We start from the raw sequence: 18,847 nt of genomic DNA, 5'->3' as shown, positions 1-18,847 counted from the left end.
AATAAAATTGAATTGAATTGAATTGAATTGAATTAAATTGCCCATGGGTGTAAACGTTTGTCTGTCCGGACTTCTCCTGTCCAGACTGTACCCCACCACTCGCCCAATGACAGCTGGATAGGCTCTAGCACTCCCACGACTCTCATAGAAGACAAGCGGTTAAAATAATAGTGGATTATGTATTATGTATGACACAGTTGCTACAAATATGGAATCTTGAATAAAGAATATTTTACTGTCAGTGAAGAAGCAGATGATAAATACTGTCAGACAATGGAGACAGGTACTCAAAAAAGTGACATTTTATGATATTGGAGGTTAAAGCATATGTTAAAAATATTGTTGTGCAAGAATTCTGCATTATGTTCTATAATAACGTATTTCAAGGTTCACTGTCAGAGTTTAGACTTTGCAATGCAGGCTTCTGGTTCCACCAGGCCTAAATTACTAGTTTAGTGACATCATTTGGATAACTTTCTCAGACATGACAAACACAGACACACACAGAAATTATACACGTTGTCATGTGTATAAGCTACTAACCTCTCTATGATATATGTCAGTACCTAGAGAGAACCTAAAAAAAGCTTGCATGCACATCATAAATTCAAAGTATATATATTTCTTTTATGTAACATTTTTTTTGTTTTCTTCCTTTCACACTATGGAGACATAAATAATGTATTTAATTCCTGGTGTGGCTCCAAGATTCTTTCTAATGAGAGAACATTATCTGCACATTATTCAGATCCACACTGCATTTTAATTATGTTAATCAGGAACAGTGTCTAGCCTCATTAGGATGCTCTCGAAAACACATCACAACTGAGCCAAATGCATCAATATACAAACCTACTTACTCGTTCACGCTAACAGTGATGAGAAAGAACACACACGCACACAGAAACACACAAATAAAACAGACAGACAGCAATAATAGGTCTCTTGCCAGTGCTAAAGACTCCAGGATGTGAAAAAACAGCTCTTGCATCGACGCAGCAGCCCTATTGTGTCAGTTCTGACTAAACTGGCACTGTACCACACACACACACACATCCAGACAGTTCAGCGTCTCTGCCTGTCTATGTCTGGAATTCAAAGTTAGGTCAGTAGGCGAATACTAATAGAAGTGGATTAGTGGGATGATGCCAACTGCTTGTTTATGTATGGTGGTGTGTATGTGTGTGTGTGTGTGTTTGCATAAGTTTAAAGTCATGTTGGTTGCCTTCTCTCAGAACAATGCTTTGTGTGAGGCCCCATCTAACCTGTAAACATTTTTTTAACTGCATCTTTGACAGAATATCTGCTATTTTAAGTGTGTACAATGTGAGATGTTTGCAGGAAAGCTTGACCTAATTTGAGATTACTTAAGGTAAACATGTTTACTATGCTGTAAAAAGTGAATTAACGATGTTTCCAAAGTTGTGCACATGGCTGATTTTAGCTAACAAAGCTCCCAGGAGTCCACAAGTTATATAAAGGCAACAGATGTGAGTATTAACTTTATAGAACCAACAATCAATACATGAGATCCTAAACAGCATTTAACATAGTCTATCAGTGGTGGAAAATAGCTAGTAATATACATAACTATATTTACTTAAGGGTTTAGGGTTTTAAGATATGAAGGTATTTCTTCTTCAGTATTTCCAGTTCCTACTACTTTATAGTTCAATCTCACCAACTTTTAAAATTCAATTTACTCTACTACATTTATGTAATGAATACACTGGATTAGTCAAACAAAATATGATCTAAGACTAGAGATAAGATGCAAAGGTGCAAAATTCACCAGCTACCCAGCATAATGTAAACTAATAAATACAAAAACGAGATCATCAAATTAGGTGGTGGTTAAAATAGGCTCCATGTTTACTAGCTGCAATACAAACCCTGACCCTAACCCCACCACATGGATGCATCAATAATTATAATGCGATTATATAATATTCACTGATGTAAAGTGAGACAGAAGACACAAAGAGTACTTTACTTTTGATAATTACTGTTAAGTATTTTTAACTAATACTTGTGTGCTGCCAATTATTACAAATGCAGGACTTTAACTTGTAACGGTCTACTCTGTGGTAATGCCACTTTTACTTATATTTTTACTAAGTAAATGATACATCACTGCAGTCTAGCGCACGCACAAACACAAACCCACACATACAAACAGTCTGTACCTGTATTGGGGTGTTACCTCCTCTCAATTAAAATCCCCTGCAGAGTCTGTGAAGATTTCTACAGACTTCGGTAAGAGACACAAATGGATCACAACAGTGAGCTGAAGCATACGTGAAGCGGATGGTAGCAAGTAAGAAGTGAACAAGCGAGACAGAAACACAGTGTGTGTGAGAGAGAGGGACAGAGAGAGAGAGGAAGGGCTAGAGGGGGGGCTGAGAAGTAAGTTCTACTAAGAGAAGAGGAGGAGCGCCCCATACTGACTTGACTTCTGAGAACATAAACATAGAAGAGAGGGGAGGAGAAAAAGGATGCAGTAAGGGTGGGTGGGGTGGGAGATGTGGGTGATTCGGTACAGCTAGAAACAAGGGGGAAATAAGAAGTAAAGAGACTGTGGGGGAGGACTGACTGAGAAGAGGTAGGAAAATGGAAAAGAAAGAGTTAGAATAGGAAGACAGCAAGAGTTCAAACACAAGAAAATGAAGTATGAATACAGAGAAAGAAATAAAAATGAAGTATTGAATAGATATAGAGGTAGAGAAGGAAATGGGGGAGACAGTGTGAGCAAATATGTAAAAAGAAGAGAGAGAGAGAAAGGAAGCAGCTAAAGTACAAGAGAAAAGGAGGTAGGATCAAAAGGATGGCAGTTAGGAAGTGAGAAAATAAAGTAAGGAGTTTGCAAATGACAAAAGGAGGTAAAGCAAAGAATAAAGATAGGACAGGGTAGTAAACATGAAGGTGATGTGGGAAAGAAGATAAGAGGGCTGCAGGAAGCAAGAAAATAAAGTTAATACATGATATAAGCAGGTGAGAAGGGAGGGTAGAAGCAAGTAGAAAGTGAGAAAATGAGTTAGGGAAGTAGAGAAGGAAGAAAGAAGAAAGAAAAGCAACATGTTAGCTAGGTAACATATTAAAGAGATCGGGGAAAAGAAAAACATGTTTTACAGGGAATAATGAGGAGAACTGAAAGGTAAACAGAGAGAGAGGGTACGAGGTAGAACAGGAGGGACAAGTGGTAGATGGAAGTGTGGAAAAGGAGATTAAGAAATTAAAAGCAAAGAGAGGTACAGAAGGAAGTTAAAGAGGAAAACCAGATAGTGATCGGAGAAAGAATGGGAAAGAGAGGTTGACAGAAGGAAGAGCAGGAGATTAAGAGGAAATGAACGACAGAATCGAAGAGGAGAGACAGAGAGGTGAGTGGGAGGAGGATTAAAATGACTGGATAAAAGGTCTATAAAAGGACAGACAGGAGAGCGGCACAGAGGGTGGCAGGCGAGTGGAGGACACATAAGACAGTTGTGGGAAAAATGTTTAATTTAAGGAAGAGAAGACCTGATGGGAGAAAGAAGAGCAAGAAGAAGAGGGGGAGGAGTCCACAAGCTAAGCTCTGCCTCAGGAACATTTCTCTACCTCTATTTTAAGTAATCTCATCTGAATGTAGAGCTACTATCAGGACTCTCCAGCACTCTGACCCAGAATGTGACTCCCTACTAAACCTGATGTTAATAAAATTAACAACTGTATTTCAACTAAATTAAAATCAAATCAAATTTAAAATGAAAAGCAAGCCTCTGACCACAGGCATTTCTAAAGGATTAATATAATAATGTGAGGAAATGAGGATGTTCAGACGTATAATTGGACCAGCTGTTAGCTCAGTTGGTAGAGCAGTCGTCTGATTTAGTGGTTCGACTCCTGGCTCCTCCTGGCTATATGTCGAGGTGTCCTTGGATATGACACCGAAACCCCACAGCAGCGCCATCATCTACTGCAGCTGTTCAAAACAACAATTTCCCCAAGGTGACCAATAAAGTAAAGTATTTTATCAGTACTCAGTCAAATTTGGATTACGGATGTTTGCTTGTTGGTTAATTGATTAATTGACAAAATGCTGCTAGAAAATTGCAGCTAGCTGTTTGGTGTATGTTTCATATGGTTGTGCAGAGGCCAGTGTCGAAACAAGCCAACAAATTGTGCGTCAGCACTCCAGCTGTGGGGCCCAGAATAACCACAGCTGAAATGCATGAGACTGCAACCTTCTGATCTCCTGGGTGAACCCCACAGAGTTTGAATTTTGAGGTCCTGAATATGCAATAAAAGGTAGGCAATAATGTAGTCAACGCCACTAACATGGAGAGTGAGGACTAAACAAACCAAATGCATTTAACTCAACAGTTTTGTCGCTGCTCTCGAACTGAACTGAACTTGTACATGACAGATCACTTGGACTCAGGTGAACACATTTGTCAGTATTTATAATATGTTGTATAGGGAAATGTGTCTGAAAGTAACATTTTGAAATGTGATGTTGACCATCACTAAAAAACACAAGGAAGAGCACTTTTTTGTGTGTTTCTGCTGTTGCATATTGTAGAAATTTGCTTATTACAGTAGAAATGATCTCGAACTTTGACCTCTGGCCTGTCTTTTTCCATTCATCTCATGGATATCAAGCACCTGTTGGTGTGTCTGTGTTGCGTGTGTCAGCTTATTCCCTGTCTCCTCTTCCGGCTTCTCACTCATTTGTTATCCTTCTCCACTGTACATTTCCAGGTGAAAGGTCATGGGTTACATCATATGGTTGTAAATGTCATGTGCTCAAAGTAGTGTGCTGACTCTAGATTGTTTAAAAACAGGATGGATGATGAACAGATGATACACCCACAGTAACACACTCTGATGAGCCAGGATATCCACATCAGGACAGCATGTTAAACTTTATTGACTGTAGTGCCACCTACAGTCCAAACTATTTACATGACACATGACCATTAACTACACAAATGCAGCAAATTACTGTGCCACTGTTGCAACATTTAAATTTCAAATGAAATAAAATGGATGCACTTAATAGTTGTTAATTATTACGTTGTAGACATAAAGTGTCAAATACAGTATGTCAATAATGCATCAGGTATAATTGAATTCTGACTTATGGCAGCTTCAGAAGATAATATCTATTATCAATTTTTGGATTTAATGATGATGATGATCTCATAACTTCTAACTCTTGATGGAAATGTCTAATTATTAAGCTGCTAAATGCTCTACTATGTTCATCAGCTAAGTCGAACAAGCATGGACTCAATCTGGACAGTTTTTGAATAGACTAAAGGAAACTACAAAATAAAGTACACAACACAGTCACTTCACTGTTGCCCTTACTGACTCAAGTCCACCTTTTTCGGTTTACAGCAGCAGTAAAATAACTGACTTACAAGCTGTCATGAAATTAACATGAGTAGACTTAATCTTAATAGGTTTCAGCCTTCTAGACAGATTAAAAAAAGAGTGACATTTTAGTTTGCAGTTTGCACCAGCTTTTGACAGCATGTGTGCAGAAGCGTGAAATCATCGTCACTGCACACACACTCACACTTGCAGTGATATTTATAGAAGCACCTGGGGTGTGAATAGTGAATATAAAGTTACTTGATATAAAGTTATCTGCAGCAGTGGGTTGTGGATCATTATTGATGATATGTCACTGACCATCCAGCCAAGTACTATGTATGATCAAGTCTGTCAAAACTCTAGTTACTCTTGTTTATTTTAATTATTTCAGCATAGTCTTTCATTTTGGCCAACAGAAAGTCTGGGGATATCATTTTATTACTATCAGCAGCCAGGTCCAAGTATACAATTAATATCTGGTTTCCTGTTATTCTTCAGACAACAGTGACTTCAAGGTGAGGAGCATTACTCACTCACCTTTGTTTTATTGCTGCAGATGGATTAGACTGAATAGGTCACAGAGTCCTGCTCAGACAGTCATAACACGGGTTACAGAAGAAAGTTATGAGATAAAGAGTTACTGACTTCTTAATCACTTCTTCTTAGTCAGATTGGGTAAGTCATAATCATATCACTACATTTACCATGAAATAGAGGCGGTATTACCACAGAGCAATTCAAAGACCAGCAGCTGTTCTTATAGGATCAGTAAAAATGTCTGTTGGTTTTTTACACAGTCCGGCACGCTGTACGTGATGACAAAAGGATTTGGTTTAAAAAAAAAAAAAAGATTATAATCAAGGAGACCGTAATTAAAAAGAACTGGAAAAGAAGGGTCATGGTGAGGGCACCATAATAACAACATCAAGCCATGTTTGGAAGTGGGTAGATGAAAGCCATGTTGGGATGTGGGCACTGTAGAGGGATTCCTGTACAGGAAATACAAAGGAAACATGGAAAATACCAACAAGGGCTTTGGATTAACAAAAATGCATTAAAGCAAGTGGCTTACTACATTTCCCAGAATGCCTTTTGACAGCTGTTCTTAAATAAGCTTAAAACGTGAACCACGCTTTCGCCCATCTGTCATCTCTGGAAAGTACCACATTTATCCACTCCTAATCGTCAACAAGTTGCCTGCTGCTTGTGTAACAACTCTACAGTAAGTCACAAGAAGTGCCGTTTTGAACTGATAACATTGACTTTGAATGAGGCCACGGCAAATCTTCTTAAAACCAAGAAAACTGCTCACAGCAAAGTTAAGTAAGCACAGCATGGATTTGAACACCATGCCTTTAGAGAGGTTTTTGTAATGTCTTGTCCTGTCTTTTTTTTAATAGTAATTAAATCCTATAATAAATAAAGCTAGAATTACCAACAGTAAAATGTGAGGAGGTCTACAACACAGATAGATTAGTTACATAAAAGATAATAACTATCTCTATCATTATATAATGATAGATGATAATGATAATATAATCTTTTCTGGTTTATGTTATTTATGACCACATATCTCATAAATTTGTACTCAAACAAGGAGTTTATGGAACATAAAAGATCAATAGTGAAGAAGTGGATTATACTGTATCAGTGGCTTGAGTTACTGTGGATGTTTACAGTGACTTCTTGGAGCCACCTTACAAGCCTAAGGCCACATTTACATTACAGCCAGGAGCGATGACAATCTTTCCATAAGAGCTTTCCTCAAGTGCACCTCAGTGTCAATACTCCCCGATTCAGGCTTGCAAAGCCCCAAAGCAACGCGGATAAACTGCTCTCAGGCTTTCAGTCAGTGTCATAAACACCCTGCCATGTGAGCTGAGGTCTGGAACGATCCTCCAGCTTCAGAAATCAGTAAATCAAGCAGACACTGACGTTTGTGGTGAACCATCAGAAGATTCATCATGACGCTTAAGCACAGACATGCACACATTTGCAGATGGGTGTTTACCTAAGGAGGGACATATGTGAACAGGCAGAACAACTTATGGAGACTGGCAGGAAACACACAGCCAAGAGTCTTTTGACTGGATTTCTAACTCACTTCATACAAAATAAACAAAAAGATAAAGCAAGTGAGAGAGAAGGAGGAAAAAAAAACATTGGAAAAACCCTCTTCCATGTTCCAATAGTTTTTTTTTCTGCTCCTTGCTTTAAATTGACATAGAGACTAAACACTCAAAGGGCTAAGAAGTGGGAATTCTGTGGTTTTCCTGTCATCATTCAATAAAGGTCTTTCCAGGACAGTGGTAAGCTTTTCATACACATGCACAAACGTACAGGAATGCATGCAGAAATCACATACACACCTCTGCAAAATCTGCAAAAGTGCTTTTATTGGCAGGGTTTGTCTGAGCGCCTGTGTCATTCATCCACAAACACATGCATGCACATGTTAAGATCACGCAAAGATGTTATCCAGCCTTTTCAGAAGAGAGAATGATTAGCATCAGTTCAGCTACTGCTTTACCACTTCCCCAGTTTGACTTGCTTGTAAAACTGCTCTTATCACTTAACTTTCACATTTACTGTCAAAAGAGCACAATATAATCCTGTCCAAAAAAAAAAAAAGTCACACACTCTAATATTTAACTAGATCACCTTTAGCTTCGATTACAGCACACATTCACCATGGCATCATTTCAACAAGCTTCTGCGATGTCACAACATTTATTCTCGTCCAGAGTTGCATTCATGTTTTGCCAAGATCTTGTATTGATGATAGGAGAGTCGGACCGCTGAACAAAGTATTCGCCAACACATCCCAAAGATTCTCAATGGGGTTAAGGTCTGGACTCTGTGGTGAACAATCCATGTGTGAAAATGATGTGTCATGCTCCCTGAACCACTCTTTCACTATTTGAGCCTGATATGGAATATGCCCGTGACAGTAGGGAAGAAAAAATCCCCTGATGGAATAACCTGGTCATTCAGTATATTCAGGTAGTCAGCTGACCTCATTCTTTAGGGTACATAATGTTGCTGAACCTTGATCTGACCAACTGCAGCAGCCCCAGATCATAGCACTGCCCCCACAGTCTTGTACAGTAGGCACTAGACACGATGGGTGCATCACTTCACCCGCCTCTCTTCTTACCCTGATGCATCCCATCACTCAACAGGATAAATCTGGACTCATGGAAGTGTATAACAGGTTGCTGATGAATCAAAAATTACCAAATCAATTTTCTACTTCTTAAACAATCTCAAACTACCCTATGTAGAAACAAATACTCAATTCTAAGTAAATGTTACTTCTTAAAAAAGTAAAAATAAACATTACCAGTAAAATGTCCGCCAGTATTATGTGTACTAAAAGCATGGTCCTTTCCACTGTCGCCTATTGCTTGCTCAAGGGGGATTTTTGGGTTCTCTCTTTTTGGGTTTATAAAGTTAATTTCTTATTTTGTGAAGTCCCTTGAGATAATTCTGTTGTAATTTGGCGCTATATAAATAAACTTAGATTGAAAATGATCAACCGAAACAAATCATGGAAAAGGGATGGGGAAATATTTTAAAAACTTAGTTGAATCCTGTGTTATTCATTTTTTAAACAAATCTAATGAAACTAATTTGTTTCTAGGGAAAATGTAATACTTTAAAAACACAACCACATTCCATAGTTTCAAATTATCATATTATCCTAAGCCAGCAAGGACACTCCTTTTTTTATACTGTCACTCATGAGCCATTGCATTTCTCTTACTTATAAAGTACAGTTAGGTAGCTTTTGGACAATGACAGCGTTTTTATGATATAGCCTTTATACTGTACATTACCAGAATTACCTAGAACTCATGTTCATTCTATGCAAATACTTCAGAACTTAACTGTGTATAAAGTGTTGGCAACACAGGAAAAAGTTAATACCTTTATCATACAATAATCGCTAAAAGGTTAAGTATATTTTATGCATATCCAAGAAAAAAACAAGAAACTGTTAGAGAAGCTATAGCATGCCACAGTTCTTGTCAGGCCACTAAACAGGAAGATGCATCATCAGTGTGAATTCTGAGACAAAACCCTGCAAAAACAGGCCTAATTTCAGGAAGAAGACCTGAAATCCACCAGAAATCTTCCTGAAAAGGGGAGAAGTGCTGGGAAAACTTGTTGACACAATGTCTCTCTGACACAGTGGACAAGTTATACGCACTGATCATGGACCAGAATGGGACATGGATGAAGATCTCAGATCTTAGTCCTGATTCACTGTAACTAGACGGGATTTTTAAGTTGGGTGGGTTGAACAGCAGGGATGTCCCGATACAATTTTTTTCCTGACTGAGTAAAAGTACAAGTTTTTTACATTTGAGCACTTGCCGATACTGAGTATTGACAGGAGTACTTCATAATTTTGCAGTGGTAGTATTTTTATCATAAAAACTACAAGTATCAGATAAATGCAATCAGTTCATTCACAGAAATCAGGTGCTCTCTCTGACTGACTAATTAAAATAGGAGGCTGTTGCTCACACCCAAAAATTTACATAAAACTCAATAGGTAAACAAGCATGGCACTGCCCAGTTCAGTTCAGTTAAAGAAGCAACAACGGACAACTCTGCAGACAGAACAACAAACTTAACAAAATCACTGAAAGACGCTGAAAGAGGCAGAAAAGAATCCAGTTAGTTCAGGTACTAATGAGTTTCTGGAACGCAGTACAAAACTGCTACTTACTCCGGTCCTTCAATCCCACTGGGATATATTAAAGAACAATGCCGACAAATCATCTGCCTGCATTTATTCCAATCCTCTGCATCATCTTCTCTCACATTAACTAACTTTGTGTCCTTTCTCATTATATTCACGGATCTCGTCTTTGGTCTTCCTCTAGAAAGTTGAATGGAAAAGCAGAAGAAGTCTGACAACCACTCCATCTGGGCCGCTGCACTGAAACAATTGGGTTAAACACAGGCCACACGGCCAAACTAGTAGAGCAGTTTCTTAAAACTGAGAACACTGAAATAATGAAATGGCCAGCCCAGAGTCCTGATCCAAACCCAATAGAAAATCTCTGAAGAAATCCTTGGCGACAAACATTGTTCTAGTAGCATGGTGTAGCCACAATAAAAAAATCCTTCAAATGTTGAGCAATGAAGATGATATTATTTTTAAATAAATAAAGTGTTCACAAATTGTCAAATCACACTCCTTTCACTGTACATTATATCATTCACCTGTTAGGGGCAATGCTGCACACAAAACCTGTTTTATCACACTGACTGTGATAAAAAGGACGTGGATCATTTTGCTCTCTGAGACATATCTGATCTTGCAACAAGATTAAATGCAGTACTCACAAAGGTTCTGCAGCAACAACTCAGTTAGACCCACTGACACAACAGTATGGCGAATTCTACTCATGGTAGCTGATGATCACATATCTACTGACAACTGCACTCAAAAATAACATTTATTGTTATTAGAATTTCAACTTGTCAAGTAATTCAGAACAAATGATTATTTTACTCTCCGCAGTGAAGAGTGAACCTGGAGCTGGAAGGACCTACAGTTTGCTGGTTATGTAACTCCAAGCACGACTTAGGGGAGATTACAGGCTGTTTATGAGGACACCCTGAAGAGACTGGCACTCACTCACAAACCGCTTCTCTAGCCACATAAATGCACTGACATAGACGAGTGCACACACCAGATGCACAGAAACCTTGAAGGCAACACAAGAAAAGAAACAGACTGGAGAGAATTGATTAATAAGGGGCTAAAACAAGTGCTACTTTCGTGTCTGTCAGCAGCAGTGGCAGCTGGTCAATAACCATGTTCTGAGCCCCACAAGCAATAAACCTTCATTTCGGATCTGCAAACTCGATATATTATTTTTTTTTATTTCAGCAATATAATATTACAACAACAGTGCTCATGTACGTAAAAGCTGGATTCCTTACTAGATAAAAAAAAGAGATGATTTGCAATGCAGCTGGAAATGATTTTCCAAGAATTCGCACTAAAAGTGCTCAAAACTCAAAAAAGTGATCCCACCAGTTACATTCCCAAAGTAATCAAAAGGTTTTGCAAAGGCAAAGTGAATACAGTCTAGTTTGTTGTAGATGAAGGTTCAGAATTTCAGCTTTTTTACCTGTGAATACTGAATTTGTTAATTAAAAGTAGATCTCTTAATTAATACAACAGAGCTGTCTATGGGAGAAAACCAAGCCAAATTAAAAGGGCAGACAATATATGATGCATTGTACCAAAACTGTTCATAGCCAGTAAAACTATTTAAATTGTCTTGAAAAAGAAAGAAACCACTGGTGTAATGGACAACTTACTGTACACAGAATGAGTCGCCCATACAAAGCAACAACAGTTGATGACAACATTACCACACACATTATTCATCCCTCCTCCACAGAGCAGGGATGAAGGTATCACCATCCACAATTCAATCAACTTCATGAGCAGAAATACAGATGCCATACACAAGATGTAAAACCCTCATCAGCAGTAAGAATCGGAAAGCCAGGTCAGAATTAGCAAGAAAAAGTACAGTCAATCTACAAAAGTCCTGAAAAATACTTAGAGATTGATGACGTCCACCAAAAGGATGAAAAGACCAAAATGTGGAAAAAAGAAGGGATCTGCTCATGATCCAAACCACAAGCTCATCTGTGAAGCATGGTAGATGTAATATCGTGGCTTGGGTTTTTATGGTTGCATCTGGAACAGGCTCACTAATCTTGACTGATAATATATGTCATGATTGTAACAGCAGCATTTCAGAGGTGTACAGAAACATTTTGTCTGCACGTTCCAAAACATGTCGCCAACTCACCAAAGGACATCATCTAATGGAAAAAGTGGAATATTTTAGATTTTCCAAGTTAATCACCAGATTAATTCACCCAGGTGAATATTTAACCTGCTGGAGAGGAGACTGGCACAAACAACAACTAAAGGAGGCAGAGGTAAAACCCTGGAAAAGCAAATCAAAAGAAAAAGCAAACAATATGATGATGCCAATCGGACACAGTCACATTATATCTTAAATGTTTTTCACTTGCGTCTGTGCTATGTGCACAATGACATCTATGAAATCATAGAAAAGCTGAAGTTGAGTTGAGGGCAGCAGTAGCTCAGGTGGTAGAGCAGTCATCTACAAACCGCAGGGTTAGTGGTTTGATTGGCTACTTGTTGAGTTGTCCTGGGACAAGACACAAAATTCTGTAGTAGCGTAGATACAGTACGCGCTGTCTGGCAGCTGTCCACCATAAATTCCCCAAGGCGATCAATAAAGTATGTCAAGAGGTTAAATGTGGATAAAATGAAGAATGATATATTATTTTGACACTGTCTGCGATCATTAAGTTAGTTTTACATTGGAAATCCAAGACTAAATTTGATCATTTGTTTATATTTCTTTTTTATTTAAAAGATAATGCTGGGAAATCCAGCACAACTGTGTATCGTATTCCTCGGTGCCATACAGCTCCATTGTGAGCCTCACTGTGACCTTATTTTGACAGGCTCTCACATACAGAACATCATCATACTGCCAGCAGGAAGGCACCAAATGTGTTTTAATTCTGCCACTGAAAATCATCGCAAACATCTGCTTCCATTTGAACCTGTTTACTAAAAACTATATTGGTAAGTTGTTTAAGAAATTACACAACTTGTTTTACAGATTTACAACTTTGTTAGGCGCAAATGGGCCCTGGGGCTGAGTTAAAAAAAACATAACAAAGTACCAAGACACTGAATAGGTCAGTCTTCTCATTCAATTTGTTGACAATAGAAATTATATAGAATTACACTATTGCTATCCTCTCAACAGTTAAGTCCCATTGACGTCAAAATTGTCTTTTGAAAAGGAAACCTGGTCATGATAGACAGAAAGCATATTGTATCAAACTTATTTACCATTTGATTAACAGTCTTTAAAGTCAGCCAGTTGTCAATCTCACGTTATCTAGAGTAGTAAACATGAAAGCTTTCTTTATCATTTCTGTGCAGGCGGCAGAGACCCACCACAAATACATATCTATAGGGGTTTGAATAATTGATGTTATTGCAAAATGTGACGTAGCCAGGATGAGGGGAGACTAAACAGAAATGAAAAGTCAGGACTAGAAATACAGAGCAGTGATGAGTTAATGGTCATAAATTTCCCAAACCTCAGGAGAAAAGCAAAAGTTCTCCTGTCAAGCAACACTGAAATTTATTGATGGTATTTTAGGGAGTTTCAAACTGCATTTATCGATTCACTATCATACAATCTCTTCAGTGTTTTGCTGCTCTAAATAAAATTCTTGGTTTATTTATTATATCATTTGTAGATGTGTAGCTGATCCAATTCAGCTATTAAAGACAACATTGTGGTTAGAAATATACTCACTATACTCCTCTAAGTGTTTTTGTGTCTCTGAGACAGTAGAAAACCTGAGATGGACTGGAGGTGACACAGGAGATGAGATGGAGGATGTGGTGGGATTAGTTCCTAATTCAGCAGACAAGCTCCAGGCCCTGGGGTCAGAAACAAATATGCTTTCCCTGAACAGGTCACAACCTCATGTTCTTTCTCAAGTTTCATTCCTGAAATCATCCCCTAAATCTTTAGCATTTCCACCCCACCCATTTCATGCCGCCATTACCTTTATCTTCCCTTCTTTTTCTTTCATGACATGTGGTGCTCATTATTAACAGAAGCATCCAAAGCATTAGGCAACGTCTTCATCAGCAGCTCCAGCGGGAGAAAGGACTGCACACAAACACATAACTCTACACAGACTGCATTTAAATATGAGCAGCATAAAGTACAAACCACACGATCATCATCGTATATTTTAGCAACGACGTCACATAGCAGCAGTATTTCAGGCAAATTTAAAAGAAATGCTATAAAGTGCGCAGTGATATATTTGCCTGATGAATTTAGTGACTCAGGATTAACACTTGGTCCATAAAACACAACTGGCTGAAAACAGAAAGTGATTGATAATGATAGGAATAAAGAGGGAACAAAAGAGTGGAGCTTCTGAGGCTAAATGCAGAACTGAGATGTTATAAATTATTTTCAAATTTAAATTTTTTTAAAGATTTTTTTTCTTTTACTTTTAACCATCTATTTAACCTGCTTTTTTGCACAATAATACTTGTTTTGCTGTTTAATTCAGTCTTCTATGAAGCTAAGCACAGTAATTACATGTTAAATTACTGATTAACATAAATGTGAAGGTAGGGTACGTGTGAAGTAGGGTTGTGAAAATACACAGCTCATGAGATGAAAAGATACACAATATTAGGTTCACTAGAACAAGACGGGAAATTTGACTGAAAGACACACAACACACGCAAAACGATGCAGGTGCATACTGAAATGACTGCAGTAAAATGCAGCGATTTCTAAGCACTGTAAAAGGTTTTATCACAAACTGAACTGGCTGGCTTCTCTCCTGTATGATATCACATGACTTTCTTCAGACTTTATAACTGTGCATGAACTGTAAACAAGCCTCTAACTTCTAAATGAAGCTGCGTGTGACCTTCTTACTGAAATCCTTTTTTACAAATTAAACATAAAAAACTGTTAAAAAACAAAAATAAATAATAAGTATTTGTTAGTCTTTATTTTTGAATGCAACCATGATCAAAGTAGTACTCTCCTGGTGCCCAATTTTTCTTCTAGTATGACACAGAGATAAGAGACCGTTAAGAATACACAGGCCAGCTTAGTCTACATTTTCTGGCAGCAGTGGAGACCTTTGGACAGTAACTAAGTCTCCTGTCAAGACACTGCATTTGCGTGGTCAAGCAGGTACTAGTTAAAGTGCACATTTGATAAGATAATTATGGTAATCACTTTGAAACAACTAAGAGGAGCTGTTGGATTTACTGGTGTTTTTACATAGTGGTTGTGTTAGCCATGGTGAATGGCACTACTTTCTTACAATACTTACATACTGTTTATATCTATTATTTCCACTGGGTACCCAAAATGCTGCACACAATGATTTCTATTTCTATCCTCTATGCTAATTTCATACTAGCTGCTGCTCTGCTTCCGTTCTGTACTGATATATCTAGACCGTTTTTCACCTCAACAAGAAATTAATAAATTACAAGTTAAGCGAGTTCTGAGCACATTATCAGTGATCAGTGCATTGTTAGTTTTCTATCTGACCTGATCCTGACTTGCTCTGACATTATGCATGCAGAGCAAATGATAACCCCATTCTAGGCTTATAACGTTTAGAGGTTTTCAGCCCTCTATGAAAATGTGACATGTATACAGTAACTTGCAAAGGTGTTCAACACACCTAACTAACTAATTTAGTTACTAACTAATTTTACTGGAAAACATTCACTACATTAATATATGTATAATATATATAATATATATATATATATATATATATATATATATATATATATATAATACCAATAAATCTGAGAAAACATACTACCGTGTTGAACCACAGAGCATCACTTTTTACTTTACAGAGGTAAAACTACTCAGCCAATGCACATTAGAATAAGTTCACTTTCTTTTGAACCACTTGCATCAGATGTAAGCTGCCTTGTCCTTATCACTGTAATCTTAACTATCTGACCACCTTCTCACCTGCGTTTTTCTTTCATTTCACCATCCTGCTCTCCATCCCTATGCTCCTCTCTCTTTCTTTGTGCTGTCAAACAAAAGGCAACACAACAATCAGACAGAGAGTTTATAATGGGATAAGAGATCCACAATACAATGTATAATATGGACCTATGGAATTTTACAAACTATTACTTACTTGTGGTTTTAATCTACTTCCTAAACCTCTCTATTATTTTCTTTTTGATGTATATCTATACCTGTAACTGGACGAGAGGCGGGACTTGTGGCAGAGCACTGAAGTTACCTGTGTTGTTTTCACCAAGCATCATGTTTTAAAGAATAATGTCTATTAAACCTGTAATGAGGACATTTGAACCTGTTATTTATTTTATGTCTAAAACATGAATGTTCGCAAAATCTAACGTTAACTCATACAACATAGGCCTAATAGTAATAACTGTATAATTAACCTCGGGGCATGATGGGAAACGTGTGGCACCTTATCTAGCAGCTGATTGGTTCAGGTGTTGGATCAGAAACGCTTTTTGTTTTGTTTACTTTGAAATGTTTTTTAATTTTGAGTTTTCACAATGAAGACATTTTATAAGCAATAAAAGCTTTGACTTATCAGAAAGGCTGAACACATTTAGCTTTTAGTACAGATCACAGAGCTCTAATTCTATAATTTAACTCATCACCTCATATGAGATCTTGTCAGAGCTGAACAGAACACCTTTAAAATGTTTACCAGACCAACTGGTTCTCCAGACAAACTTAAAACTGTGGGGTAAAGTTTGTCATCTCTGTCTTTTCCTTTTATATTCATTACAGTAGATTGAGACAGGAAACATGCTCAGATAGTTGTCAGTTTCCTCCTCCCTTATCACGCTGGTCTTTTTCTGAACAATTATCCAATTAAATCACGAAAGTAGTTTCGATGTCGAGGCTCTGAGGCATGTGTCATTTCCACTCAAAGACTGCAACATTAAAAACCTATTAGTTCTTTATATAGAAAGTAGTTCCAGTAATAAGTAAGTAGCATTAGATTAATTTCGATTGCAGAGTTGCTCACCCTCTGACGAAAGGTCAACTCACGTCTGTAAACTTTTGTCTTTATTCATAACAGCAATCACAACATGACTCATAACTAGAAAAATCAAGCAGTCTTTACCTCGTCAGCAACAGCAGAAAAAAAACCCATCACCCACTTAAGCTACAGTCCTGCATGGGGTTCAGAGGTCAAATCCAAAGCTTCAAGTCCACAAATATGATCCAAGATACTAGATATTTAATGGTGCTTTGCCACTACATGGAGCCAAATAATGTTCTAGATTCCGTTTCCCAAATCAAAACGAGAGGCAAGAAATGTAATTGAGGCGTACAAGCCGCTCACGACAGAGCCAGCAGTGGAGCGAGAGAGATGACAGATGGGCAGATGCAGAAATAATAGTTTGAGAAAAAAGTGATGCAGCTGTCTGGTAACGTCTGAGTGGAAGGAAAGAGAGAGAGAGATGGAGTGCTAAAAATGTGCTATTAACTTTAAGATTGAGCTGGACTTGGTTTCGTTGGTCATGGCCAAGTGGTGTTCCAAGCAGATGGCAGAGCCTCTCAATCTGAGCCGTAAAGAAATGATAACGTCACACTTGTACACACACAAACACACACACACACACACACTCACAGGCAGTTTCTATTGCACAAACACATATATCATGCCTCTGCACTCACTCACTCTACAACATTGCCAAATTAGAGCATTTCAAAACTCTCTAAATAGGAAAAATCCATTCAAATATCATACTTGTTATCATGGAAAAAAACCCATTCCAGAACATAAACTAAAATTATGTTATTGAACCTTTATTTGATTTGTTTTTATTCAATTGATAAAAGTTTAAAATATCAGATTTTCAGTGACCATTATATTTTCTAAAATTTAATTAATTGCTAAATTTAATGAAGCAAATTTAATGCTTGCAACACACTCAAAAAAAACTGGACATGAGTCATATTTACCACTGTTACTTGACCTTTCTTTTCAATTAGACTTTTTACAAATCGTGTCTAGGTGGTAAATTGTTGTTCACTTTTATTTTTGACAACTCTCAGTCAATTGTCAATGTGTTTTGTAGTTCTCTCCGGGATATTAAACAAAGGGAGGGTCTCTCTGTTTACTCTGAGTAAGTCTACCTTCCCTGCACTTCACGACATTGCAATTCACCACTGAAAGTAGAAGTCACAGAAGACAGGAATCTCATCAGTTGATTGATAAATGGTCGTTTTAGCAGTCTCAAAATGTTCACCGTATTAAATCCCTGGATAAAATATTAGATAAGCATAAGAACATACAATTTTAGTGCTTTCTTAAAGATTTTTAGCCACTTTGTAGCCTCAGAGCAACCTTTACCTAACTCGAACCACCTCTTTAGAGCATTATTTAAACTTATATTGAAAATTTGAAAGTAAACTACAGAGTGTTACCTTTCAAGAAACCCGACAAATGAATTTAATCCTTAGGGTTCAAGAACAGGAACTGACATTTTTGAACTGATTGTAACTGAGGATACGAATAGTTGCAGATTTGCAAGTGGAATATTTTCCCCTTTTTGCTTGATACAAGACTTGAGCTGCTCAGCAGTCTGTTGTTGTTGCCATCGCTCTTTGTGACGTGCCACACATTTTTATCAAGAGAACAATGTGGACTACAGGCAAGAAAACTGAAACCAACTGAAACGTGAACTCGTCTGACCACATAACATTTTTCCATTGTCTTTGGTCCATCTCACATCATGAGCTCAGACCTGGAGAACTCGGCAGAGTTTCTGCACAGAATTGATATACGGCTTCCTCAGTAATAGAGTTTCAGGCAA

At 37.7% G+C, this 18,847-nt stretch overlaps 1 protein-coding gene across 2 annotated transcripts in view; it reads right to left on the bottom strand.

Moving 5' to 3' along the window:
• arhgap36 (Rho GTPase activating protein 36) overlaps positions 1-18,847 on the bottom strand; it is a 49,795-nt gene that overhangs the window by 28,125 nt on the left and 2,823 nt on the right. The window contains exon 1 of one of the 2 annotated variants that reach the window (XM_026352653.1): positions 2,187-2,368. The exons of the other annotated variant lie outside the window; for it this stretch is intronic. The gene's annotated coding sequence lies outside the window, so the exon portion shown is untranslated. Of the gene's footprint in view, positions 1-2,186; positions 2,369-18,847 lie in introns of those variants that run through there. 2 annotated transcript variants of the gene reach the window in all.

Source organism: Anabas testudineus, chromosome 18, assembly GCF_900324465.2.
Source record: "Anabas testudineus chromosome 18, fAnaTes1.2, whole genome shotgun sequence".
Lineage (NCBI taxonomy): Eukaryota > Metazoa > Chordata > Actinopteri > Anabantiformes > Anabantidae > Anabas > Anabas testudineus.
Note: the sequence above shows the minus strand (reverse complement) of the source record. Positions and strands in the feature narration are given on the sequence as shown.